Consider the following 27,626-nt stretch of genomic DNA (forward strand, 5'->3'; position numbering starts at 1 on the left):
TAATAATATTAATAATCTAATGACCATTTACCACGTAAATACAATCTCATAAAATAAGACTTCTTAGGAATTTCCAACATTTGTCCTGCAAAAATCTACAGCCTGTTTTCAGTCTCCTGTCACGACCTGTAGAAGCAAGTATCTTTCCAGGTGAAATACAATCCAGATCACCCTCGGCAAGCCAGAGGCCATCTACCACCTTAGACCAGCTATAGGTCATGGCCTCCACTGCCGGTCGATGAAAATATTCTAAGCATGTTCGTTCCAAGATATTGGAAGCTGTTAAGTGGTCACCTTTTTTAATTAGAAGATATAAAAACAGTTTTGATTTTACTCTAGGTTAGGATTCCATAGACAGTAATCCCTGACTGCTCCTGACTCAAGCTGCCGCACCGTCAGATCCCTCGGCAGAGTAACTAATGATTGCTTCATGCATTCTGATGAATGTGTAGCATAACGCATAGATTAGCGGACTTTCAAAGGAATTGTTTTGGGACATTTCTGTGCACCCGACAAACACAGGAAATACAGTTCTGATTACGTTCAAGTGCCAATTTTCCAAGAGTCTGGGTATAATGCTATGAAAATGTATCACCCAGGGAAATTAAGATGACCAACGCCATTCACACAAACATAGCAGACACAACAGCTGATGCCGGTGTAAAAAAAAAAAAAAAAGTACATATTAGAATACAGAAAAACTGAATGTTAAAGTGAAGTTTTGGGGAAATAAAGAATACTTGATTATTTATTAATTATTATTTATCAATGTACTATTATTTATTAATTTTATGTAGCGCCATCATAGTCCGCAGCGCTAAATATATTCAAAGATCTACAAAGAATAAGAAGTCTAAATCATAGCTATAAAGATCTAGTTAATATGGTACCAGCACTACTTATTTTACCGCATTTGCTCGATTATAAGACGACCCCCCCCAAATTTGAATATTAATTAAGGAAAAAACTAAAAAGCCTGAATATAAGACTACCCTATAGGAAACCAAAGTTTTATACGTTTTATTACTAATATTTATTAGTAAATATTAATTCATATGTAAACTATTTTTTTCATATTTAATAAAAACTATGATTGAGAAAAATGCATTTCTTGTTTTTATTTCCTTTTATTTGCCAACCTGCCCAATTATGCACATCTGACCCCAGTTATGCCACTCTCGCTCCCGCCAAAGGGCCTAGAACGTCAGACAGCGTGCCACCTGCTATTGCTTTATACAGTATATTATATTGTTTGCATAACAAATAGTAGTAATGCATTTACCGGTTAAAGAGAAACTGTCACAAACTATAACATTACTAACTCCATTTATCAAAAATAATTATGTGCTTTCTTGCTCGGTTCGTGTAATCACTTAGTTTAACCCCTTCCTTGCCAAGGCTTTTTTAGTGCCATGTTAACCATATGTTTTTGCCATTTTTTTTTTTTTTTTTTTTGTTTTTTTTTTTTACTATAAGTGGGTTTAATTAAAATTCCCCTTTTCCATGTTTGATGTACCCACACAAATTATACCTTCCTTTTTTAAGAAAAAAACAGGGCTTTTGTCTGAAATAAATATGCAAAGAATAATAATTCTTAGTGCTAATATGTAGCACCTATACTAATTTTTTGGAAAAAATCTGTGTTTTGCAATTTTTTTATATTTCTTCTACATAATGGGTGGCAAATTTATGTTCGGCAATATCTCCTGATTGTATGTTTTTTTATTTTCTTTTTACCATTGTGGGAAAGGGGAGACATTGTTTCTCACTCTCATCCCTCTGATCGCCACATTACACTAATCAAACTATGATCAGCATGCAAGGGTGTTAATTTTGAGGCTCTAGTGCCAAATTATGTGTAGCCTAAGGGGCAATTGGCCCTTGCAGTCAGGGCCGTTGTTAGGTCTCCATAGGTTTGGGGCTGGCCTGTGCCACCAAACAGGTTATCAGTTCCCTCAAACAGCCTTCCTGTGCCATCTTTTCCCTAAACATGTCTGTCAGAAGTTACCACATCCTTGAGGACTTGAAGAGCAGCTCTTCACTGTGAGATAAACAAGACCTCCTTCCGTAAGGAGTCTGCCTGCTACACTCATTGTCATCCACAGCACTGATTCTGTGAATGTAGCACGCAGACCCCTCCTGGAAGGACTTCCTGCTTACCTCACAGTTAGAAGTCAGCGGCTGAAACTGTCCGAGGCGGCGCTGGCCCGAAAGAGGGTAAAGCTCCGCATGTGTAGGGGAAACAAATAAAATGTGCAACTTTGGAGTCTTGGGGCCAAAGTCTTCTGACTTAGGGCTTTAGCCCAGGTAGCCCCCCTCCCCAGCAACACCTCTGCTTCCAGCCATAGCCAGTTCCAACCCTACAAGTAGCCCAACTGGCCTTCTTATTTGTTTGGAGTTTAGAGAGAGAACCCTATGGTACAGAGATCCTAGTCTAGTTCTGCAGACTCGTGCCCTAGGATGTGGGATATGAGGACTAGCAACGGAGCATGGTTTAATGGGACAGACTCCCAGCAGAAGGGGTGAACGCCAAATCAGTGAGGGGATTTAAATATACATGGGATAGGGATATGGCTCTTGAATCTAAAACGAGACCATTGACTGATTAAGGTTTGAGTCTTTATAGCAAGAATAAGGGGCAGACCAGATTGGCTGAAAGGGTCTTATCTGCCACTATATAATAAATATATGGATATCCCACCAACTCTGGCTGACCTACAATTCCTATGACCTACAATTCATATGATCCTTAGCCTACGTCCCAGTGGCCAAAATGTACTGGAGGATTACAGGACTTGAGATTCATATATATATTGACCTTTTCAGTGTTGGTGTAGAGCTAAACACTGTGCTGTCAGGATATGACATTCATTCAGCCAGAAGAAACATTTCTCAGCAGTTTTAGATTTTTGTGCAAAATTGGTGTTATTTACCCTGTCTTGTGTTCGAGGCGAGTATATATCTCTGTAATTGAAAAAGGAGGCACATGACAAAGTGAATTGATAATAAAAGTCTCAGAGTTATAAGGCAGAATATAGTGTGTGTAACGGAACACAGTATCAATAATGAACGGCTATTTATAACTAGGGAGAAATAGCTAGAAACCCAATCCTGGAGATGAGGACACAGCCATGCGTAATCTGTCTTCTGTGAACTTATAATGGCCAAAAATCAGATGTCTCTGAGAAAATGAGGTCACTGAGACTTTCAAATGTAATGAGAGTATATAAGGAAATAACATGGTATGATAAAGATTACACAGTACAACGCAGATGGGAAGAGACAGTTAGACTGCTAAGGCGTGAGTGGCAGCCTTCTAATTGTGTAGGCAGGTGAGCATGAGACAGATTCCAGGCACAACAAGGTAAACAAACTCCTAGGCTAGAACATGAGACATGCTGGGGGTCGAAGAAGGAGACAGTCCTCCAGGTGAGCATGAAAAAGGTTACAAAAAGAACAAGGAGACAGTCTTCAAGGTGGGTATGAGACAGGCTGCAGGAGGAACAAGGAAAATTCTGTTGAGCATGGCACAGGCCTCATGTAGAGCAAGTGGACAGCCTGCCAAGTGAGCATAAGACAGGCTACACGAGGAACAATGTGACAACCATCCAGGTGAGAGCACAACAGGCTACAAGCTTGGACAATTAGATAAACTACAAAGAGACCACCTGGCGAACAGAATTTAGATTGACAAATGAACTAAATGCATCTTACAGGACATGTCAACTAGAGACAGGCTGCAATGGAGTGTAAAAAGGCCAGGCAGATGAGGATGCATCAGGCATCAGAGACAGCCTGGCATACTGTCCACAGCACTAGTAGGAAACAGTTTTACATATGAGAGGCAGCAGGGAGTGAAATAAACTGCCTGGCCAGTGTGTAAGGGGTAGGATAAAGTAAGTATATGAGCTTCAGCCAGAGACAGTCTCTGTGCAAGAGACAGACTGCATTGCAAAGAAAGAGCTTGCAGCAACAGAAAACTGACAAGTATTCAAGATACTGCCTTACAGACAGCCACAGAGGAAAGACACAAAGAAATGTGTGTGAGAGACAAGCGGAGAGCTGACCAAGGGGAATGTTATAGGTGAAGCAACAGTCAAGTGTGCGAGAGACATGCTGCAGTGACTGCAAGAGACTGGCTTACAGATGGGCTCCTGTACAGGAGGTTAGTGGTCACTTGGAGACAGTCTGTGTTCACTTGCTCTTGGTAGCCTTTGCTTGCAGAGCTCTGCCAGCCTCATAAGTTTCCCCAGACTCCAGTGACACAGATTATATACTGACTCTTCCTCCTAGTGCAGGGAAATCCCCCCAAGGCTGTGTAAGTCACTCTACCTCTCTCTGCTGAACCTTACAGTCTCATGAGCCTGTGGGTGATAGGCTTTGTGTGGAGAGCCATTCCACCCCTGGTCACAAAGGAGACTTGCAACATCAGCATCATCTGGCTGAGAGGATCCACCTCTGAAGCTGCTCCTTTGCCTGAATCCACTAAGTTGCTATTGAGGAGATCCAAGCAGTAAACTCAGCCCTGTAGATCACATTAGGATTTAGCATACAGCAGAATACGTGTAGATCACAGAGGGAGAGGATCCACAGGGACACTAAGAGGGCAGAAAGGTCCTCAGAGACCCTACAGATCACATTGAGAGAACATCCATTAACACTTAGTGATCTCACCAAGAGAAGATTCAGGGTGATCTACTGCAAGAAGGATCAGGAGGACCCAGCCAAAGAGGATCCATTAGCACTTCATCATCAAGAAAAGATTAGAGGTGATCCAAGAGGACCTGTGCAGACCATACGACCCAGAGACCGTCTCAGCAAAGTTGGAGAATGAATCAGACAGCAGGAGCATCCAACAATGTCAGATGCCCTCCCACCAAGGCACCCAAGGTAAGTCACATATCATTATCCACTCTGTACCCGGGCACAGCACCTGGAAACCTGGCAGATCCCTTTGGACGTCAACTCCTATCATCCACGGCTGGCTGCAACACATGGGAGTTTGCCCAGTCGATGATCTTTAACCAGCTCAGTGCCCAAACAGTGTAATACCGCAGCTTTCCCTCCGCGCCGCAGGGGTTAAGTGAAGTTGTTACATTGTAGCGAGTGAGCGCCGGCGATGAGGCTGAGGACGGGTGATCCTGGGACCAAATGCCACCTAAGGGAGGAAACAGAAATGCAGGACGCGTGATGGAGAATATGGGCTGATTTACTGTGATTTACACAGATTTGGACATTTTATATCATTCGATCGTACATTTCAGTCTGTGCCCCACTGATACAGTCAGATCCCACGAATGCCGTGTTTATGACAATGGCTTCTGCATAAGTGAAGTGCTGGGTAGTAATTTATATATATAGTGTTTCTAGTAATATATTGCCCTGTCTAGGGGCAGTAAGGGGGTGTGATAGAGGCTGGGGGATGAAGAGGGTAAGGGTAGAGCAGGTGAGTGTGAGTGAGTGTATTCATGTATATCACTGGTGCCTGTATGATTTGAGCACTATATGTAAATACTGAATAATTTAATTGATGGCCAAGAGTTGCTGTTATGTAAAAAATTATTTTAGTTCTTCAATACTAAGAATTAGAAAACCTCCTTCCCCAAATAATAGTTGGTTTATGTAACAAAAATTGTATTGTATTGTTATACCCCCACTACAACTCCCTGGGTGCTGCTTAGTTAAGCATTTACTATTCAATATTTTTAATGTTTATTTTTTTGTTGCTATTGTTAAGGTGTTTTTTTCTAGTTTATTCATATTGATAGTTGTGCCCTGTCCTGATTTAGTCAAGACAGTCCTAAGCTCTGTCCTTCCGGCTGCATGTGGACTGTGGTTTCGCCCACATCTTCATGCAACAATGATGGGCCAACCTTGGCAGGTTTCTTCTGAAGGTTGGGATGAGCTGACCTGGCATACTTTAAGAAATCTCATGGATATAAGCATGCATTGTGCAGGGCCAAGCGAGCGTCAGGGGGTCACCCCATCATGGTGCATAGGACAGTAATTAATAAATAACTATGCTCACTTTGGAGTTTAGTCTTCTTTTTTCCCAAATCTGGCCCGTCATTCGTCGATTTGTCTATATAAATGAGGATTGTTATTTTGGTGATGGAAACCTTTCTATTATTATATGGGACCAAGGCGCTATAGTGATACATGATGGCATATTTTAGCAACATGAAAGGCCTCCAATGTTAAGACACCCCATCTATGTGATGCTTATGTCTCCAACTCCAACTAACTTCAAAGGCAGTCTGGTTAAGGTTCTCTATTGATACTGCAACAGGGAACTTATGATAAAGCTTCTGCCTATCATATAAAACTTCTTGCAATTTTAAAAGATAGGTTGATGTTTTCCCGGAGAGGGTTAAATACAAGTAATTACATACTCCCAAGGCACACAAAGTGTTAACACTATGCGATACTGAAAGTACTGTTGGTCACATGGCCCAGGAGAAATGTAGGTTGTGGTGACAGTAAATTATTTAGGATTTCTAAAAAAAAAAAAAAAAAAAAAAAGATCTGATAACCACAATATCACAGCGAAGGTACTTTTACATTATTTATTTGAATTAAATTTAGGGTCAAAAACCGAATGGCCCGCACCTTACCTCTCAGATGTTCTCATTCTTATTTCCTTATCCTTCCCTTACCCAATCTACTTCTCATCTGATTGGAAGGTTGTTGGCGTTGTGTTGTAGCCTAGAACGTCCTGCGTGTTTGATTCCGCCTCATGGAGACATGTCAGAAGTCCCCGAAGCTCATGTAACGTTGTATTTTTTATATGTTAGCCCTAGTTTTCCCTAGCTATATGACATTTTTCTTATTATGTTGAAGAAGAAACCATGGGTTGCTTTGGTTAATGGGCTACAATGATCAGAACTTATGTACATTGAGTAGAGATTCTGTAACCGATTACTGCTTCCCTTTAAAATACTTTCATGACAAGGTTTCTTTTTTTTCTTTAAATTTTTATTTTTGTTATTTTCATAATACGTACAAACATATTAAACATTAAATAGACAAATACAACAAAAAATAAAGACAGGATAACGGATCAAAGGTCTAAATATCATCCTAGATGTAAGTTGTATAATACATCATATGATATCTTAATATAACAAAACAAACAAACAAAAAAAAAAAAAAAAAAAAAAAAGCCGGGAGTATGTGTTGATTCTTATGTTACTCTTATATTATTTAATTTAATAATCCAGTCCTCATATATAGTTGTTTTTCTTTTCTGCTGTGGACTACTCCATTGCAAGCCTTTCTCCATCTGTAATTGGAATAACACTTGATTTCTCAATTGTAGATATAAAAATGGTTTGCTTTCTTTCCAATTTCTTGCTATCACTACTTTCGTAGCTGCCAATATATGAATAATTATTATTTTTATTTTTAGAGATAATCCAAATGGGAATATATGAAGCAAAGCCATTTCCAAAGTTTTATTAATCTTAATATCACCTATTTTTTCTAGAAGCTCAAAGGCATACCTCCAAAGAGGCCTTACTTTTATACACGTCCACCATATATGTTTATAATCTCCTTGTTCCTGATTACAACGCCAGCATCTGTCTGAAGAACTTGGAAACATAGATTTTATTTTTGTCGGTGTTAAATACCATTGATTAATTAATTTGAAATAATTCTCTCTAATTGTTATAGAATGAATTAAATTATAAGTATTATTTATTGCTTTATACCAATCTATTTCTGTAATTTGTTTCGTTGTGTCTCTATTCCATTTTGTTATAATTGGTGTTATTGGACTCTCGTCCATTTTATTAATTATTTCCAATGATTTAGACAATGTTTTTTTTATTTCTTGTTTATTAAACACATTTTGAAGTTTACAATGAAGTTCCTCATCCTCTTTATATCTAGCTTGTATTATAAAGGATTTTAATCTCAGGTAGGTAAATATTTCTGAACTAGGTATATTAAACTCCCTATGTATTTGATCAAACGATTTTATGTTATCTTTCAACAAAATTTCTTTTAGTTCTTCAATTCCCGCATTTTTCCAAGTACTTAAATTTATATTAGAAATAATAAGTTCTATGGTATCCAATTTTGTGTTATCTAGAACCTTATTAGTTAGGTTCAATTTTTTCTTAGTCTTTTTCCATTCTTGCAAAGTATCTTTTATTATAGTATTGTTTATATATTTTGCCTCTAATTTTGTCTGATATTGCCACATACTTGTGGGTAAGTTAATCTTAACCATAGATCTTTCTATTTTAAACCATGGTTGGTTGATATTTATTCGACATTGTAAATTATATATATGTAATATATGTAATAACATACATGCATCATATGCACTTTTAGCTCTAGGGTAATTCAATCCTGACAAGGTTTCTATGAAGAAACAAACCTTACGTCTGACTCCAGACTGGTTAAAAACATTTTGTTGCCAACTTTGAAGATGAGGCGATGGGTTGGAAGTTATGGGGGTAATAGAGATGTCATGATCCATTTTGTAATTATTAGTCAAAGGCATCTAATGCCTATGTTCTTGCCTTGGACCTTTGGCAGACGAAGGACTGGTCAAACCTCCTAATGAATACATTGTATTCAGTCTTTGAAGAGACAGCAGGGTATGGGTTCACATGTATCAGTCTACCACAGGCCGTGTGAGGTTATGGATTGCATTCATGGATGTGTTTGTTGGGAAAAGTTCCTCTAGCTGACAATTTAGCAACTGAGAACATAAAGTATTGTAAAAACCAACAAATGTGAGATTCTTTTCAACCTTGGATTCCTTTCCATATGCGATATGCTTGGGATCAGTGATTTATTCTCTAATATCTGGATTTAGAATTCTAGGAACTACTCATAGTCATCTTGGCCCTAACTCAGGGGCTGCGTTCATCATGGCCTCTTGCAGTCATTTAACTTTTCAAAAACTCAGAGAACCTTCACCAGCATCTTTGTTCTTTGTTCTTCCAGGTATTTATCTTATGAGTTCCAAAGACGCAGGGATTATCGTAAACAGAATAGGGTCTTCTATGGTGTCTGAAGGAGGAAAGGTCTCACTTATTTCTGTAATTTACTCAGCATTCAGGTGGAGGCTTAAGGTGAGAACTTGAGGCAGCTGCAGTACCTTTTACGATAAAATATTAATTTAACTTTTTACTATGTAAACATTTTTTCAGTTCCTTTAATAACATTTTTACGTAAATAGCTTGTAGAAATCGTACATAAACTGTCTTGGTTTACAAGCTGAGGTTCATGTTGGTATTTTACTTGAGGGTTTAATTGTTCATGAAACTGGGATAGGATATATTATTAAGCATTCTGATAGTGTAATAAAATAAACATTATTATATTGGCTTTTATCAGGTCCCCTCAGCATACAGACCTTTACTGGTATCTAAATAAAAGAACTGTTGAAAATTGAAATTTAAACACAAAAATAAAACAATAGCATTTGGGGATAATATAATCTCAGGAAACACATATCTCAAGGAATTTAATTAAGGGCATTACACTATTTTCCATTAAAAAAGCTTTTTTTTATGGTTTTATGGCAACAACCTATCAGTGCCTGCATTTGTGTCACATGACAATTATTCCCAGTAAAATGAATGAGGCACAATTGTACTTGATTGAATAATTATTTCTAGCAAGGGTTTGGGCATTCAATAGCATTAGGAATGATGTTTCCAAAGCCCACCCATCTCCTACAAGGACCATAATTTAGCCTAACTTAAGTATCATGATCTCATAAGCACACATTCCTTACCCTATTCCTTCAAAATATTAACAAAGACATTAGGAAACGGACTATCGAAATGAATGTTACCTTCTAATTCCATTTTTGGATATTATATGATACATTTCCCTTATCTGTGGATTTGATGTTAACCTTATTTGATGTGTGACCCATAAAGACCATATATTTTTGTCAACAAATCTTTAACCCAGTTTATGGATTTGCTAGAATAATAGTATGTGCAGGAATGAAGACTTCGGTGTAACTGTTAATTATTAGGCAGTGATTTCTTTTAAGTAGCTTGTCCCTCTCCGTTGGCTTCCTGCTTTCTTCTACTTTATAGCGTCACTTTGTTCTAATTCCCAAGTTATAATTTTATATAAATTTCTGTGCCATTAAAAATATCATTTCTTATATTCAGTGTCACATTCAAGGAAGGAGGAGGAATAATGCTCAAAACATAAAGCCTTATTTTGCATGCATAGAAGAAGCCTAAAATGATCACTAAGGGATAAAATGTTGCAGTCAGAAAACACCTCAAATAAGTACAGATATGTCCATGTTCTTTGCAACCAAAAGGTGACATGTGAAGCTAACTGATGTATTCTAAAACACTGTCAATATATTGTATAAGTATACACCACCAAACGCATAAAAGCTGAATTAAACAAGAGTAACCATTATTTCTCTAATCAGCCAGTATACTACAAATACAACTACCGTGAAGTAGTTTGTGCAGGGAGCTGTGTCTCTGAGGCCAACACCTTTTGTAATATAAAATGTCTCAAAAGTCACGAAGATCTGATCTCAACCTAAGACGACACCAACGACTGATAAAGGTTTGAGCAGGAAAGATGATCAGACTAGATGGGTCTGGTAAATTGTACATTTCTATGATAATAGTTTATGGAACAAAGCTATTTCTATAAGATTTATAGAAGCCAATGAATGAATAAAGCAGTTTTTTATTCTCTCATACTAAAACTGAGCTCATGTAGACCTTGCAGGGAACATCGTTCTAGTAGTTCCCAAAACAAACCCCTATTTTGATAAGTTGGCCAAAACATTTTCCAACAATCTATAAAAGTTTTTGAGATCCAACGTATTTATTTAAAGTGGATTTTTCGCTCTAAGAACTGAATGGGTAATGTGACAGCGCCATTCACACACTGAGAACGCACACATTTATAGAGTGGAGGCTGACCGCGACACGTGGCTAAATGCGAGAAAATTGTTCTGTATAAAATATGCCTATTTTAGAGGTCATTTTGCTGGAATTATTCCTCTTTGACTTTAAAGCTCTATTTTGTGAAATGTGATTTTTTTTTCTATAAAAGTCCCAGATTTCATAAATCAAGTGAGTAGAAGTAAATGGAAATAGAGGGACGGAGTAAAGGTGTTGGTATACAACATTTTATCATCATAAGATATTGTCAGGGTGAGGTTTTCTAGCCACTACGCGTTTTCGGTTTGTTAATCACGAGTACAGTTATGTTTCCCTTCTGTTGTTTTTCTTGGCACGATGCATACGAGATGAAATGGCTTTTGAATATATTAGTATGGATTACATTTGTCTCTTTAATAGCTCTATGTCATAATAAAGAGGTCCTTGACGTTAAGATTGATTACAGATTGGTGGTATGTAGCCAATGGATGTGGATGGGACCAAGACACCTTGTGATCAAAGGGATCCCTGTATGAGGTTATTTAGCAAAGGAACATGGAAATAAGAATATTATATATCTATATATATATATATATATATATATATATATATATATAGATATATAATATAGCATTATTTTACCATCGCTTAAGGGTTAAAATAGATTGGTTGAGCAACAAACGAAATGTTGAGGCAGCTCTGGCACTTTAAGTATGGTGGCTGTCTGATGACCTCAGTCTTTTTATGCTCATGTACTATGTCGCCCAAGAGTGGTGTCGCTATGGAGGCTACTGGGGCTGAAGCCCGAATCTCAACTTCATAGCCCCATCCAGAGACTCTGGGGTTACAGCATACTTTAGCCCCAGAGTCTCCATTTGGGGATATGGGCCGGTTGGGGAGATCATACTTCTCCTTCAATCCAGCCCATAATTAATGACGAAAGGCTGGGATATGATGCAATATCCCAGCGCTCAGCACCAGTGGCTCATCTGGTGGTGGTGGGCAATCTGCCCCGGGTGCCAAAATTGGCCCCCGGGCCGGTGCAAAATTGTTTATAAGGGGCCAGTCCAAGCCTTCGCACATGGGAGGGTCCCTGGTATGGATATAAGGTTTGTTGTTGGCCAGAAAGCATTAGATATGTTTTATTATTATGAGGCTGAGCCTTCCAGCAACATTTGACATTTCAAAGGCCGTGGGTGGGCGAGTGACGTTTCTGTGCATCATATCAATTGGTAGAAATTCCGTAATCCTTTTAGAGTCTGAGTCATTCTAGAGGCTTAGAAACAAAAGGGTAATGGTCCTATTCTGATCTAAGAATACAGCCATTTCAATTGGCTATTGTGCTAGGCAATTAAAGTCGTTACCACTATGTCTGCTTTATAGTTTTGTGTTTTAATTCACATTGCTCCATAGCTTTTTCTGTTTCTTTTTTTCTCATTCCCTTTATTCCATTTTGACCAGATGCTCTTTTAATGCTTATATAAAATAGTATTGAAAAACAGGACAATTTTTAATATGCAAAATTGGGGCAAATTTCAAGTATGGTGTCTGTCCAATAATTTCCAAAAAGTTTAATAATATTTTTTGCCAATATTGTCAACTTTTATACCATTTATGAATGGTTAAAACATAAAAACCTTGTGTTATGGTGTTCGCTGTCATCTTAACCTTGGGCAATTATGATAAGACATGGGAGTTGAAGCTCTAAGCTCTAATTGGATTTATTGAAAAATAGTTATGACCATACCAGGGAACTTTCACCGTTTGACCCTCTGGATTTTTTGCTCCCATCTCTGGGTGAAGGGGCAGATTCTCAGGGTCACACGGTGTGGAGCTGGCAAATTCATCCTCTTCATTGATCCAGTGACATATAAGACTCCTAATTAATTAGTGCTTTTGCTACAGTTATCTCATGGTCGACATCCCTGTTTGAATGCATGTTCCTCAATTAAGTGTAACTTTAAATAATGACAAGTCAAGGTTTCCATTATGGACAGTATTGGACTTAGTTGGTTAACACATTTCAAGAGTCACTACATAATCTGCATGATGAGACATTAAAGGGTTAATATTTAAAGAGAACATAAGAGAGCGAGTGTGAGAGAGTGTGAATAAGAGCGGACGAGAGTAAAAAAGCAGCCAAATGCAAATGAGAAAGATGATGATGGGACATGAGAGTTATGCTATGCCAGCATCAATGTCTGGCTCAGTATATAATGAAGGGCGTTATGCTATACCGCTGTCTGTATCAGGCTTGGTATATACTGATAGGAGCCATGCTCTACCACTGTCTGACTCACTATATGATTGTAGTCATGCTGTATATTTTCTCTCAATGACAAATGAGTGCAGCCCTCACTTATCTGATGAAATATCCTACGGCAGAAGACATAGGACAGGGGAGGGCTGGCAAACAAAACTCTGGAAACAAAGGTTAAGCGGCCTATCAGGGACTGAAGCTGCTTCAATGTGACCTTCCTCAGCCCCGAACCTCCAACACGTCCTGCTTCAACATCCTCAACTTCGCCTGGGAGAACTTACACTATTCCTTCTCTGAATCAATTTTTAAACCCAGAAAAAAGTAGGCAGATGGACCCCCCCCTCTTCTCTGCCACCAATGGAACCCCGAAGGACTGTGCTACGCATTCCAATGTAAAGACAGGCGTTTACCCCATCGCCCCTATGCACTGGAAAAATTGGCTCCCGCTTCCTCCCGCACCGTAAAATATTAGCTAATATTATTTATGGAAGGTAGAACCAGGCATGTTCACCATTAATACAGAGTTTCCAGACAAAAATCTTTTGAAATGTGTGTAACACTTAAATGGTTAAATCCCCCATTCTGTGTCAGGTTCTACACATCCACGATCACATTGTAAAGGTTGCCACAATTATTCCCATTCCACACTATTAAATATTTGGGGGTTTATAAACAAGGTAAGGTATTGGTAATTAATCTGTCCTTTCTTAGCTATTGATGTTAGCTGGAAACAAGGTCCCGGATATATTACTAATACTATTTTTTAAAAACCCTGTGAAATATAATCTTACAGATAGCCGTCCAGTCCTTAAAATACAGTTCTTTTGATGCATTAAAACAAGTCCCTTATTATCATTTGCTTGCCAGTTAAAAGACAAGATATAAGCAGTGATGAAGGGTAGGGAGAGATAGCAGTAAAAGGAATCACATACGCACTGCAGAGCTTGTTACCATCTATAAAACATGACTTTTTAATTCGTTTGGTGCTAAGGGACCAGCACCGATTCCTAGCTCCACTAACAATGTAACTGCGAGCATTGGATAATCTTTTGTCAAGGATATCACGGGCAGCGCGTAGCAGAATGTATCGCTGTGGCTGAGATACCAGCAATATCTACATGCCATCTAGGGACGTGGCATCATTTTTTAAGGACTTGATATATCTCACACACCACTGACCATCACATGTAAAGTGCTGCCCCCTACAGTATCCGGTGTGTATAAACTCGCTTAATCAGTTATACCTCTCACATACTGCAGGGGGCAGCACTTTACACACACACTGGTCAGTATCATGTGAAACATTTATTTGTCCCAGAACAAAAATGGCCTGATGAAGTCACTCGATACGATAACATGTATAAATGCCGAGAGATTTGGGAATTCATTAATGCTATAATAACAATAAAAAGTAAATGCTACAATAACATTCAAAGGAGAGACTTCTCATAAACAGGCCAGACGCTGCTTCCTTTGACTTCTCTGTTATTTTCCCTGCTACTTCCCATCTCTAAAGGCAGGACTTGAACTGAAGTACAATGAATGTAAAACATTCTAAAACACAACTTTTTTCCATTTTATTGACATTGAATGAAAACTATCCAAGATCTGCCGCTGGAATGTCAGATCTGGTGAGCTTGGGGTGCTGCCGGCCAGTGGCCCGCTGAACATGGAGATGAAGCATCTCTGAATAAGAAGGCCTATTGTATGCTATGCAAGAGCCCCTCTTTAGGGAAGGACAGTCCTTCTTTCCTCTCTTGATGACCCTCTTTCCTCCCTTGGTGCCCCTCTTTACTCCCCTTTGACCCTTTTTATCACCCAATGCCACCTTTTTAAGAGCTTTGCTTGGAGTTTGCTTGGCATGAGGGTATCACAGGGTTCTACAGTCCTAAATGTCACAATAATGTTTAGAGAGACAGCAAAAATGGCTTTATAAATTATATTTTATAAGTTTTTTTATGTGCTTTAAATTTATTGCTTTCAATAGTTCACAAAAATAGCCTCAGTAAAGCTTCAATTTCTGAACATTTCGAGCATCCCAGTGCCAACGTTGTTAATTTTTGATCATTACCATGTTCGAGAAAACTATAGATTGCACAACACCTGAAATTGTTGTTTACTCTTTCAGGATGTAGCGGAAAGATTTTAATCCGTATCATTTATGTCAGAATTGTTCAGCATGGTTTGCCTTCCTGTCATCCTGCTGTTTTTCAAATTGCTTTGAAGGTTCTGTTTTATGTGAAAATTGTCATTTTGCACATTTCCAAAAGATATTCTCCAGGTGTAGATTGGAAATTTGGTTTTGTTTCTCTAGATATCCGTCCAGCTGCTTAGTAGAGAAGCTGACCTGTTTAATTATTTTCTTTTTTAGACAGCACATCTATGTTATTCATAGAGCTGGGGACTTACCAACAGTCTCTGGGTGAAACGGTACATCCCTGGGGCTCCGAGTTAGGGTCTAAAATCTCTGGGTGGAAACCCAATCTGGACACAACTCCAAAACCCATCTAGGTTCTACCCATTCCAATTAAGGCTCCACCCATTCCCTATCCAGGTCACACCCACTCTCCACCCATTTGCTCCTCTTGTAAGTATAAAAGGAGAAAAATACAGTTCTGGAGCCAAAATATCCCTGTCCTTCTTTCTACAATGTTTGTCTACATTTTACTACAAGTATGTAATTAGGAACCATTTACCTGCTTGGCCACATATTTTTATGATTACTGAAAAAAATATATACTTATTGGATTAATTTACCATTTGTTAAAAATAAGGCAGGATTAAAAGTAGGTTGTAAATGTAGTCTGATCTCCCATCGTACTGTGCACCCCTGTGATTGGTCTGTTTCATCCTTAACAGGACTCATCAGCATGAGATTGTGATACTGGCTTAATACTTGAGGCTTGGGGTAGCCATGAAATACCATTACATAAGTTATGGTGGGTAAAGGTGATGGAAAACCCTTCCACTAAAATTTAGGGGTATGTAGAAGCAATTATTAAACACTCATCTACAGACACCAGACAAGGCTTGTTTTTCCCTCAGAAATCTCATGGTGCTGCCACAACCACAAAGGATTCTGGGTAGGCGCATGCAAATAAGGTTAACAATTATCAACTTTGCCTCTCTCTCTCTCTCTCTCTCTCTCTCTCTCTCTCTCTCTCTCTCTCTCTCTCTCTCTCTCTCTCTCTCTCTCTCTCTCTCTCTCTCTCTCTCTCTCTCTCTCTCTCTCTCTCTCTCTCTCTCTGTTTTTGTAACATTATAGGTCTACTGTATATCTATCTCTCTCTATATATATTTGTATATAGCTAATTATTTGTGTAAACACAGTAACTTAATGATTAATTAAAACCGTAAAAATGTATAATTTGGGCAAAGTACTATAAACACTTAAAGTTTCCTTTTAATAAACAAGAATTCTTCTATTGAGATATAGATTATCATATAAAATCATTATTAAAAATAATTATTAAAGAGTTGGTTAACTGCTTCGTGGCAAATGCAACATATTATTGTGATTGGATACAAATATCAATGAGATTTTTTTTTCACAGGCACAATATCTAATTTGACAGTTTTGCCCAAATATCTATTTCTTAGGCTACAATAGCCAGCATTGTTTATCTGTCCATGTTCCTCTATTATATGGATAAAAATGGATCATTTTGACAGTTTCTTCATTGTTTGTAATAAACAAGGTCAATGAAATTGGATAGTTTTATTTCTAGCTGCAAATCAGTATGTTTTGTTCAAGGTCGCACCACATCAAATTCTGGAATGAAAAAAAGACAATATTGGCAAACAAAGGTTTGTTTCATTGTTAATTGGATGCAGTTTTTTGCTGTAATTCGTCCCAAGGTTAACAACAGAGAAAGACCGGGACAAAAAGCCTTAGATCGTCTATAGAATTTCCTATAGACGCATCATAAACAGCAGTAACCCGCATTGAATATAATTGCACATTGTGTACCTGAAAAGAATATTCCGTAAACATAGAGCAGGCCTTGTAAAAGCAGCACAAATCTAATCATATAACTTATTAATTTATTAATACATTATTATTATTAATTATTATTAATTTATTAATACATTATTATTATTAATTATTATTAATTTATTAAAAATTATTATTAATTATTATTAATTTATTAAAAATTATTAATTTATTAATTTTATCTTGCCCTGATCTGGAAACCACACTGTATGCCTATATCATTTTCATTTACTTCAAGTTTTTTAGGCTTTTATTTTATTTTTTGAAACTTTACCTAACCCTAAACCTAACCATAACCTCATGTAATGAATTCCCCACTAACGAACCCCCACAACAATAACTACACAATATAAATAAAAAAAAATAGAAAGAGTTGTATTAACTCAATCTACTAGGATACAGCAATATTACCCCAGGACAAAATTTGACCTCTGAGGTCCAAAAAACTGATGTAACTTGACATTTATTTCTGTCAGAGCAATAAAAAGTACTAACTTTGTCTAAAGAATCCCCAATCTCCTAAAAACATAAATTCCTTACCATGCTGCGTTGCTGTAAACAATATAACATGTCTGTCTTTACCACCTAGTGGGACTAATGAGGTTCAAAGGAGAAGAACTTCATGAGATAATCAGAAGGCCATCATCATCATCATCATCATCTTTACAAACAGCTCAATGTGGTGTTTGAACAAGGAAATAAAACACGTCGGCTTCCCACACGGTGAGCTAATTTAGAATCCCCTTTGAAAGTGATGGAGACTTGACTTGAGAAGACTCAGAGGTACTCGGCAGAACAAGAAGTCATTCTCCTGGGTGAAGCGAGACCTTGCATTGGCTTAAAGATAAGCTAAAGCATTAACTGTCTTTACCCTAACTCAATTCATTAAGCTTTAAACAATGGACAACAACCAGCAACTTAACCGTTGGAGAAATATAAGTTCATGGAGATCATCATGGCAAACAATAGAATGACACAGTCTTAATCATCCTGCTGGACACGCTGACTAATGATAGTCAATGGAAGAACGGACTCCTTTAGCATTGCCTTAAAAATGCATCTCAGAGCAGGGAAAGTCAACCCAAAGGGATGAGAACAGTGGTGGCCTTCAGGTCTGTAGATAAAGAGAGTTTATTGGGTCAAAATAAACTAGTTTTTTTGGTACTATATACAGCACTGAACCATTTATGCTCAAGGACAAAAATTTTGATGAAAATATGATGAAATCTGTGCACAGATCCATTGGCAACACTGTTACTCTTTCTAACATCGACGTCTCCACCTTGATAGATCCAAGAACCAAATTCTCGCTCCTGGCTGTAAAGTTGGCCGGAGACTGCGGTGTGTTTGAAAAGCTTCCCATATGGCTTCCGTCTCTCTGTTATATTAGAAAGTAAACCCGTTATGTTTTTCTGAAACCTTTTTTTTAAAACAATAGAGCATTGTAGAGACATTTTCCCCATATGGCGGCTACAGATGGCGCGTTTGACCAGATGTCCCGTCAGTCTTCGGCTTCTAACGAGGCATCTAAATAATTTCACGATTTCAACGCGATGTTCCTGCCTATTCCAATTAAACGAACAGATTTTTTTTAAAACACTTCAGGGGGGCAGAGGTTGTTAACAGAAAATGGAAACACTTGTTTGTGGGGCACAGTTGATTGGATGAGCGATGATACAGCTGGTGCAAAGGGATAACCAGTTTAACCCTTGAGAGTCATGACTTAATAATTAACATACCAAAAGTGCCCAAATGGTTAATTCTTTTTTGGCATTGTCCTCTCTTCACTTAGGGTTGGAAACGGGGACAAGATGCTTCAAAGGAATTTTTCCCCCAAATATAGTAGGACGGTACAGTTATTGCGTGTGTCCAAAGAAGCCTTGTCAACAAAGAATCCCTAAGTTGGAAGTGATTTTATTAATATGCATTTATTAAGCCTGCTAAAATTAACCACCAGGAGAAGCTGCAGCTCCAGGGCTGCAGTGCAATGTCCCCTTTGTTATCTCATTGATGTGCCACTCAGTTGCAGAATAGCTTTCCCTGCTCTCTTATTAGACACCCTTTCTCCAAGCCGGCACTGAAATTCCAAATAGTTCCAAAAGCACATCTTTTTTTTGTTGACCTTGAAATATTTTTTTTGTTCATTTTATGCAAATGATGGCGATAATTCTTATTATTAAATAGACTGCCTTGCTTCATGCAGAAGAAGGTTTAGGTTTAATTGGCCAAAGATGCTTGTCACACCAATCACATATCTTTTCAGATCCCTGCATGCTTGGGCCAGAGCCCACAGCAGATTTCATAGAAGTGAAGTATAGAGGTCATAATCTTGGGTTGGCATACAGATACGCACAAAATACATATATATATATATATATATACTCCTGTTTAAAAGTTTGGGGTCACTTAGAAATTGCCTAAAAATGTTAGGGTTAATGTTGTAAATGACTATTGTAGCTTCTTGTGCTAGATCTCTTTTTCTGGACTTGACTTCTCTTCCTCGTTTTTTTCAGTGTTTTTCACCCCACTCTCCCCTTTTTCTCTTGCTGTCTTCTTTTTTTCTCCGTCAAAGAGACAGGAAAAGAGAGATCAAATGGAGAAAAAAAGACTGCAAGAAGTAGGCAGAAAAAAATATTCACCAAGAAAAAAAGAGGATAGAAAAGGAACTAAAGGGACTCAGAAAAAAGAGGCACAGAAGTCAGAAGTCATTAAAAGAGTTGCAAATAAGAGATATAGCAAAATAAACCATACAGAAATCAAAGAGACAGAAAAAGGGAGATCAATGAGAAAAGGGACTGCAAGAAGTTATCCTTAAGAGAATAAGGCGGGAAAAAGTGAAGAATTCACCACTTTTAATGACTTCTCTTCCCTTTTTTCTGTGTTTTTCTCAGTCGCTCTACTCTTTTGCTGTTCTCTTTTATCCTTGCTTGCCTGTCTTTTTCCTTTTTTTTTCTCTATATTCCATATATTCATTATTCAATATTCACAATTTCAGAAAAAGCCAACTTCTACTTTCTGAGTTTTCAGTTTTAAAGGAGTTAACAGAAAACATGAATTGCAATAGTGATGGATCTTTGCTGATCTGTAACGGTATTATTTCCTAATCACACGGAAACAACACAGAAACGTTTGAGAAGTTTTTTTTCACTTTCATTGGCAACATCCTATCAGAGCCCGCTTTTGTGTCACATGACAATTTAGTGTTCCCATAAAAATATGAACAAGGCACATTTTTATTTGATAATATAATTATTTCTAGGAAGGGCTTGGACATTCAAAAGTTATAAGAATAATGATTCTAATTGCATCTTTAATACACAAATATGCAAAGTCTCTTTATCGAATGAATGATCCAGGTTCTATGGAATAAATGTATTATCTACTTTCACATAACAAAATCATGCGCGACTACTATGGAAAATCAATTTGTGATCTTTTTAACATTTAGGATGGTTGATACTGGGTCTCAGGTTATCATGACACGATAAATACCAACTAGCTGCACAGGTCACAGATCGGGACTGTTCCACCAATCTCAGGACACTTGAGAGTCATCCCTTTTCTCCGTTTGTTCCAACTTGCAAACTACTTTAACAACAAATTATATTAAAAAAATGTTTTTTTTTCAAGATAAATAAAACTATGTTAAAATGAGTGACTTTCCATCATATCGCCCCGCTATGGCTACCTGACTTCCCTGCCGCGTTTCTCCATTTACCAAACTGTACCGGTAATTATCTCTGCCGGCTGGAAAAGTAACGACCCTGCGATTGTGGACATTACCCGAGACGGGGAACTCGTAATCGCTTTTCAGTTTAATGAAACGATGCCCACATGTAGTTGCGTATAATCTGTGCAATATTTTAATAGATTTTAACCCCTTAAGGACAATGGGCAGTCCCTAAACCTATTGAAAACAATGCATTTTGAGCCCGTACATGTACGTGCTTTGTCATTAAGGGGTTAAGTGAAAGTTCCCCGCTTTTAGTAATATAACAATTTGTGTTTTAAAAAAAAAAACTGTTGTTATAAATTGTGAAATAAAAAACTTTTGTCATGTTATATTTTGACAGTTTTGATGATTATTAATAATAAGTGAGGTTCCGATTTAGAATGAAGTCAAACCATTTTCTGTAAGATGTATTTTGAGATAAGAATATAGATTGTCTGTGTATTCCCATTCCCATTCCAATACCCCGGAAACAGCCCCGGACTGGGCATCCGGCACCCCGGGGCAAATGCCTGATGGGCAGCTAGCCGACAGTGACTTATACTCGCCGACTCCAGCATCACTGTGTGAATATATACATGAAGTCAGGGTTTAATTCACTTTATTTAGGTAAAAAAATAAAAATGGCACTTATTTGAAATGGTCCTCCAGTGGTATGGCTTAAAAGCATATTTTGATGGAACGGCAACTTATTCGCTACAGAGGGTTTATTTTTTTTCTTTCTTTCAATGAACGAACTTCAATTTCTATTATTTGTGCAGAAAACACATTTCTGCGCAGGAAGTGACTGTAGGGCAGAGAGCGTTAGAAAAAAAAAAAGTCTTGCTGACTTGCAGTTGTGAAACTATCGGAAATTCACTTAGACTGGAAGCTGCCTACATTTTAGAGCATGACAGAACGGTCAGCAAAAACGTCTCACGGTGGGGGGGGGAAGCAATTTCTTCTGCTGCAGCATACAGAAGGAAAAGAAGGTGGTGTGACTATATATATATATATATATATACCCTCATTACTGTTCAAAGTTTGGGGTCATGCCCATGAAAGAAAAGCAAATATCATGAAATGGATCAGAAATAAAGCGCAGACGGGGTTAATGTTGTAAATGACTATTGTAGCTGGAAACGGCTGATTTTTAATGGAATCTCTTCATAGGTGTACAGAGGCCCTTTATCACTCCCATCACTCCTGTGTTCCAATGGCCCTTTATCACTCCCATCACTCCTGTGTTCCAATAGCCCTTTATCACTCCCATCACTCCTGTGTTCCAATGGCCCTTTATCACTCCCATCACTCCTGTGTTCCAATGGCCCTTTATCACTCCCATCACTCCTGTGTCCCAATGGCCCTTTATCACTCCCATCACTCCTGTGTCCCAATGGCCCTTTATCACTCCCATCACTCCTGTGTCCCAATGGCCCTTTATCACTCCCATCACTCCTGTGTTCCAATGGCACGTTGTGTTCATTGATCCAAGTTTTTGTTTAAAAGGCTAATTGATGGTTAGAAACCATTTTGCAATTATGTCACAGGCAGAAATGTCCTTGTTTTCCAGTGACCCCAAACTTTTGAATTGTAGTATATACTGTATATATATATATACATTAACTAGTAACTCCTCAACTTTGATCACAGTCAGCCAAATCTACAGTCCGCACTCTGCCAAAATGATGCGCACCCACACACAGTGACTAAGTTAATTGATTAATCAGCTGAATTTAGAAGTTATCATTATTATTTATTATGTCTTATTGCTAATTTTTGCACGTATTTATTATATTTATATTATTTATTTATATTTAAGGCCAGCTGTCAGATAGATATGCACAGCTACGTGTTTTGTAGTCCCTTAGCATGTGGAGCCACCAGCCCACCAAGCATGTACCCAGTGTCCCAGATGGCCGGTCCGGGCTTACCCACCGGACCCCAAACAATACAATCTTTTTATATATATAATGAAAAGAAAGGGTTTTTGTATTAATAAGCGATTGCCCTTTGTAGGAATCCAAATATATCGCCATTCTTCTAGATAAATCCTCCCAATCTATCCAGAGCAGCCAACAGTCCCAAATCAGAGCTGTCTCCACAACTGGGTTTGCGTCCTGGCTTCCCTGTGAAAATTCATTAAGACCGCCGCATGTTTTTTGCATGCGCGATGCCCAGCGGGTCTTAATTAGATAGAATACCCTGTAATAGCATGCCGTCATCCACATAATGTGCACGGCCAGACTTCACATCACTTGATTCAATGTCTAGCCGTGAGACCCAGGAAAGTTGGTAAGTATGCCTCCATTAACACTTCGAATCCCATGAAAAAAAAAAAGGTTAAGCAAAGATAGCCGCGCGCGTCAGAATTCTATTCTAAATCTTTTTAGAATTCTTTGTGAAACCCTGTTTGTCAATATTCCGACTGTCAGTTTGCTGAAGAATTCGCTCTGTCCGAGCAGGAGAACGGCTCTATTGACCCACTAAGTTTGTAAAGACGCACAACAAGAAAGGCAAGCCAGTTTTGCAACATCCAGTTTATTGGTTTTTACCAAATTAAAACGTTGCAGTTCTCCTTGTGCCGATAAATACAAAATGATAGCTTATTTCTCAAAGTGTCACGCGATTAATCTTCAGTGTAACAGAGTGGAAAGGGGGGATCAGGACCTTTTTGAAGTCTTTCACCTCCGGCGATTGCATTACTGCAATTACTTTTACTGCTGGAGAAAATCTGGAACGGGTTACTAAGCCTCCCGATAGGTTCTAGTAAGAATTAAAAAGCGCCTGGAGGTGACACAAAGGCTGATGCCATCTACAGTATTCATTTATTAAAGTTTTAAAACTGCCAAGACTTTAACAAATGGATTTCTCCATAACGGCTCAGATTCTATGCGATCTTTTACAGAGTTTGTGGGCGCAAGTTACAGGACAACTTACTTTCATACCTGAGAACTTATCCGCGTCTCGGAATCTCTCTCTCCACGAAGCAGCGATGGTAGAAGAGAGGGGCTAATTCATGGGTCAGCTGCCTGCTTCATTTTTATTGCAGGGCAGAGGACAGTAGATAAGTGGAACAACCTCCCAGCAGAAGTGGGAGAGGTTACAGTGAGGGAATGTAACCATACATGGGATCGGCAAATGGCTCCTTAATCTAAGACGAGACCAACGACTGATTATGGTCTGAGTCTTTACATCATGAAGAATTGGAAGACTAGATGGGCTGAGTGGGTATGATCTGCCTTCAAATGTTATGTTTCTATGCACTGTTCTGGGCTCAGGGGTGAGCCTTGCGTTACTGGTGCCTGGATGCAGTATTTCTTCAGGCCTCCTCCCTGTAACTAAAAAACTAACACCCACTCACTCTAACACCATGCACTCACTCCTTCCTCTCCCTCGCACCATAGGCTCATCACTGACACTCTGACACTATCTGCCGCCACACACTCCGGCTCTCCACTACTAACACCATAGACTAACACACGCATGCTAACACCAAATACACTACACATACACTCACTCTAACACCATACACTAACACACATATGCTAACACCAAACACTAACAAAAACACCCGTGTAAACTCCATACACTAACAGACAGACGCTCTAATACCACACAGTAACACACACTTATGCTAACATAATATACTAACTCATGGTAACACCATACACTCACACACATGCTAACACCATACACTATACATACACTCACACACATGCTAACACCATACACTATACATACACTCACTCTAACACCATACACTATACATACACTCACTCTAACACCATACACTTATACATACATACATACGCTACAGTCTCACTCTCTTCCATCATCACTGCAGGTCTCCCTGTCTCATACCTCGCATAAAGGCTTGTCTTTACTGCAGCTTGCCGTACTGCTACCGCTCAACTACTCCAGGGTCATAAAACACAAGTTACATGATAGTGCCAGATGCCTTACCAGGGTACACCGCCTTAATGCGCTCCTGCCTGGGCAATCAAGGATATGTGGTCACCATTCCTGGGAACTTCTCCCAGGTAGCCGGAGCCTTCCCTTGCGGGCCTTGGCCAGGACTGCTCACTGACGTCAGCGGGCGGTCCCGTGACGTCGGTGGGAGGTCCCTCTCTGTGACGTCAGTCTAGATAGGAAAATGGGCAGGGGGGCGGGGAGCGGGGCGTGTCAAGACCCCGCTCCCGCAACTTGGAGGATTCGGGTCTTGAACCGGAGTACCGGTGCGTCACCCTGCAATCTCCGGGTCAAACCCAGGTATGGTGGTCACCCTAAACTAGCTGAAAATCTGATGGAGATTTTTCCTCTGCAATGGCAACAGTGAACTAAAATAAGAGGCCCTCGGGAGCAGGTATTTAGTATAATGTATAATGTATATATAACAGACACTTTAAATAATATGTACTGCTAGGTTTAAAAAAAAACCGATTGCAGTATTAAACAATTTACTTAAAACAATACAAGCAGCAAAAATATAAATACAAACCGAAAAAAATGCACACTTTTACTTGAAAATCGCACAGATTTAATGTACATTTCATGCCTATAGCAAAGTTCTTAAAAAAAAAATATCCGTAAAATGCAATTTGTTATTTTAGCAGACTGCACTGAAACATACTGATTTCCACCCAAAGGTGCAATACATTATTTCTGCTGTTTGGTTAGCGCTCTAACTTAATGGACTGTAGAAGATCAGAAAAAAAGCCTACTTTCAGGTAAATACTGCTCACAGAGGGATACCAAAAAAAAAGCTCTACCTTTCGTTATGTAAAATAAAAAGGTCTTTTTTCCTGCAGAAAATTCCATTATCCTCCTTTACTTGTAGCACATGGCTGGACGCATCAAGATCATCCCTGTGTGTTAGTGCATGAGGGTCAGGGGGCATCTATTCAGTTCTAGAACTCTGAAATAAATGGGGGGGGTGTTTCACCAATACAGTTTACAGTAACTACAGTTTTAAGACTAGATCACTCACGGCTGAAAAACTAAAACCTTAAAAAAAAGGCATTAATCATAAAAAGTCATACTTGACAGCACTCCTGATCTGGTTGGGTCAGTCCCGATAGCGAGACAAGTGTTCCATTGGCTGGCTGCGTCAATCAATGTCCTGACAGATGGCGTTCTGCAAGCGGCACATGTACAATTCTGTTTTCGTGCCACGGTGGGCTTTGTGAATTGGAAGTGTCGGTGGGGCTATCTCGGATTGTGTCGGGGGAATGATGTGGCATTATGACCCTATAGCTGAAAGTGGTCAGTGCTGGATGTGATGTCATAGCCTTGCCCACCAATGACATCACTGCCACATTGTGCAGGGTGATCAAACAGCTCCTTCAAACAGTTAATTCAAGAGAAAGTATATTGCCGGTCAGTAGTGAAATGTTTGATGCTCTGCACAAACTTTAACATAGTTTCCATTCATTTCCCCACTACTGATGTAAGACTTACTGGCCTGTAGTTGCCCGACTTCTCCCTACTGCCTTTCTTGTGAATGGGCACAACGTTGGCTAATTTCCAATCTTCAGCTCCCAATAACAATGGTTGGTTAAATAAATCTGTTAATGGTTTTGTTAGTACATCACTAAGATCTTTTAATAACTTGGGGTGGATCCCTTCAGGTCCCATCGACTTATTTGTCAATAGAACCTCTTCCTCGATAAACTCGATATCGAACCACTTCTTCTACATACTTCTTCTACATACCTTCCTTCTTTTGCCTTTAATTTAACTAATCCATGTTTTACTTTCCTTTTCTCATTTCTGTGTCTAAACAATGTTTTTTCTCTTTTTTTTCACTGACTGGGCTATTGTCTCTTCCTAATGCTAGAAGATCAAATGCGTAGATGTTGTATAACCCCTTTAACCAAGACACAAGTCAAGTTCAACCTTGTTGTTAATCCAAAAGAAGCCAAAAAACCCACATTGGTATCTCAACGGGCGATATGGGTCCAACGAACCTACCCATTATGGACACTGCCCCATTGCTGCTCCATTGCTGCCACAATCAAGTTAGAACCTAGATTAACCCCTTAATGACAAAGCCCGTACATGTATGGGCTCAAAATGCTTTGTTTTCAATGGATTTAGGGACCGCCCATTGTCCTTAAGGGGTTAAAAAAGGTGCCAAAGGTATATCATCAAAGATACAAAATCTCAAAGCGTAGTGGAAAATCCATTAATGAATCCATCTGATATTAAGTAACGATTCCTGGTTCAACAAGTCAACCTCTCACAAGAGAGAGAAGCATTTGCGACACCACCTCTGTTTGTCCACAAGGCTTCCTGGTAAAGATAAGGTAGCTGAATGCGAAATTACCCAATCATAATTGTGATTTAGTTCATCTTTAAATCCACCAGGCTCTCCCATATCATTATTTGCTATTTACGACTTCATAAACTGGTTCCAACCTCTCACTTAAGTTGGACTGGCGGATTTAAACCTTTTAAACGTCATCCGTATGACCTGTGGCTTTCTAAAGCTCGGTTTTCCTATGAATGTTTTCCCTGCATGTGTCGGATAATATGCTTCCAGAAAAAAACATATTAATACTATGACTGTATCTGAATGATTCCGTTCCAAGCTTGTCCCTCGTGAAATGCCGGGTCATGCGGAAAGCATCGCTGTAAACTATACACTATATAACAGCGGGTAATGAAAAATTAAGCCTTTAATCTCTCTCTTACCGGCAGATAATGTCAGAGAGAAAGTTAAACGCAGCTCCCGTTCAGCATTAATGCGATGCTAATAAAATTGAGATT

Source organism: Spea bombifrons, chromosome 5 (genome assembly GCF_027358695.1).
Source record: "Spea bombifrons isolate aSpeBom1 chromosome 5, aSpeBom1.2.pri, whole genome shotgun sequence".
NCBI classification, from domain to species: Eukaryota; Metazoa; Chordata; class Amphibia; order Anura; family Pelobatidae; genus Spea; species Spea bombifrons.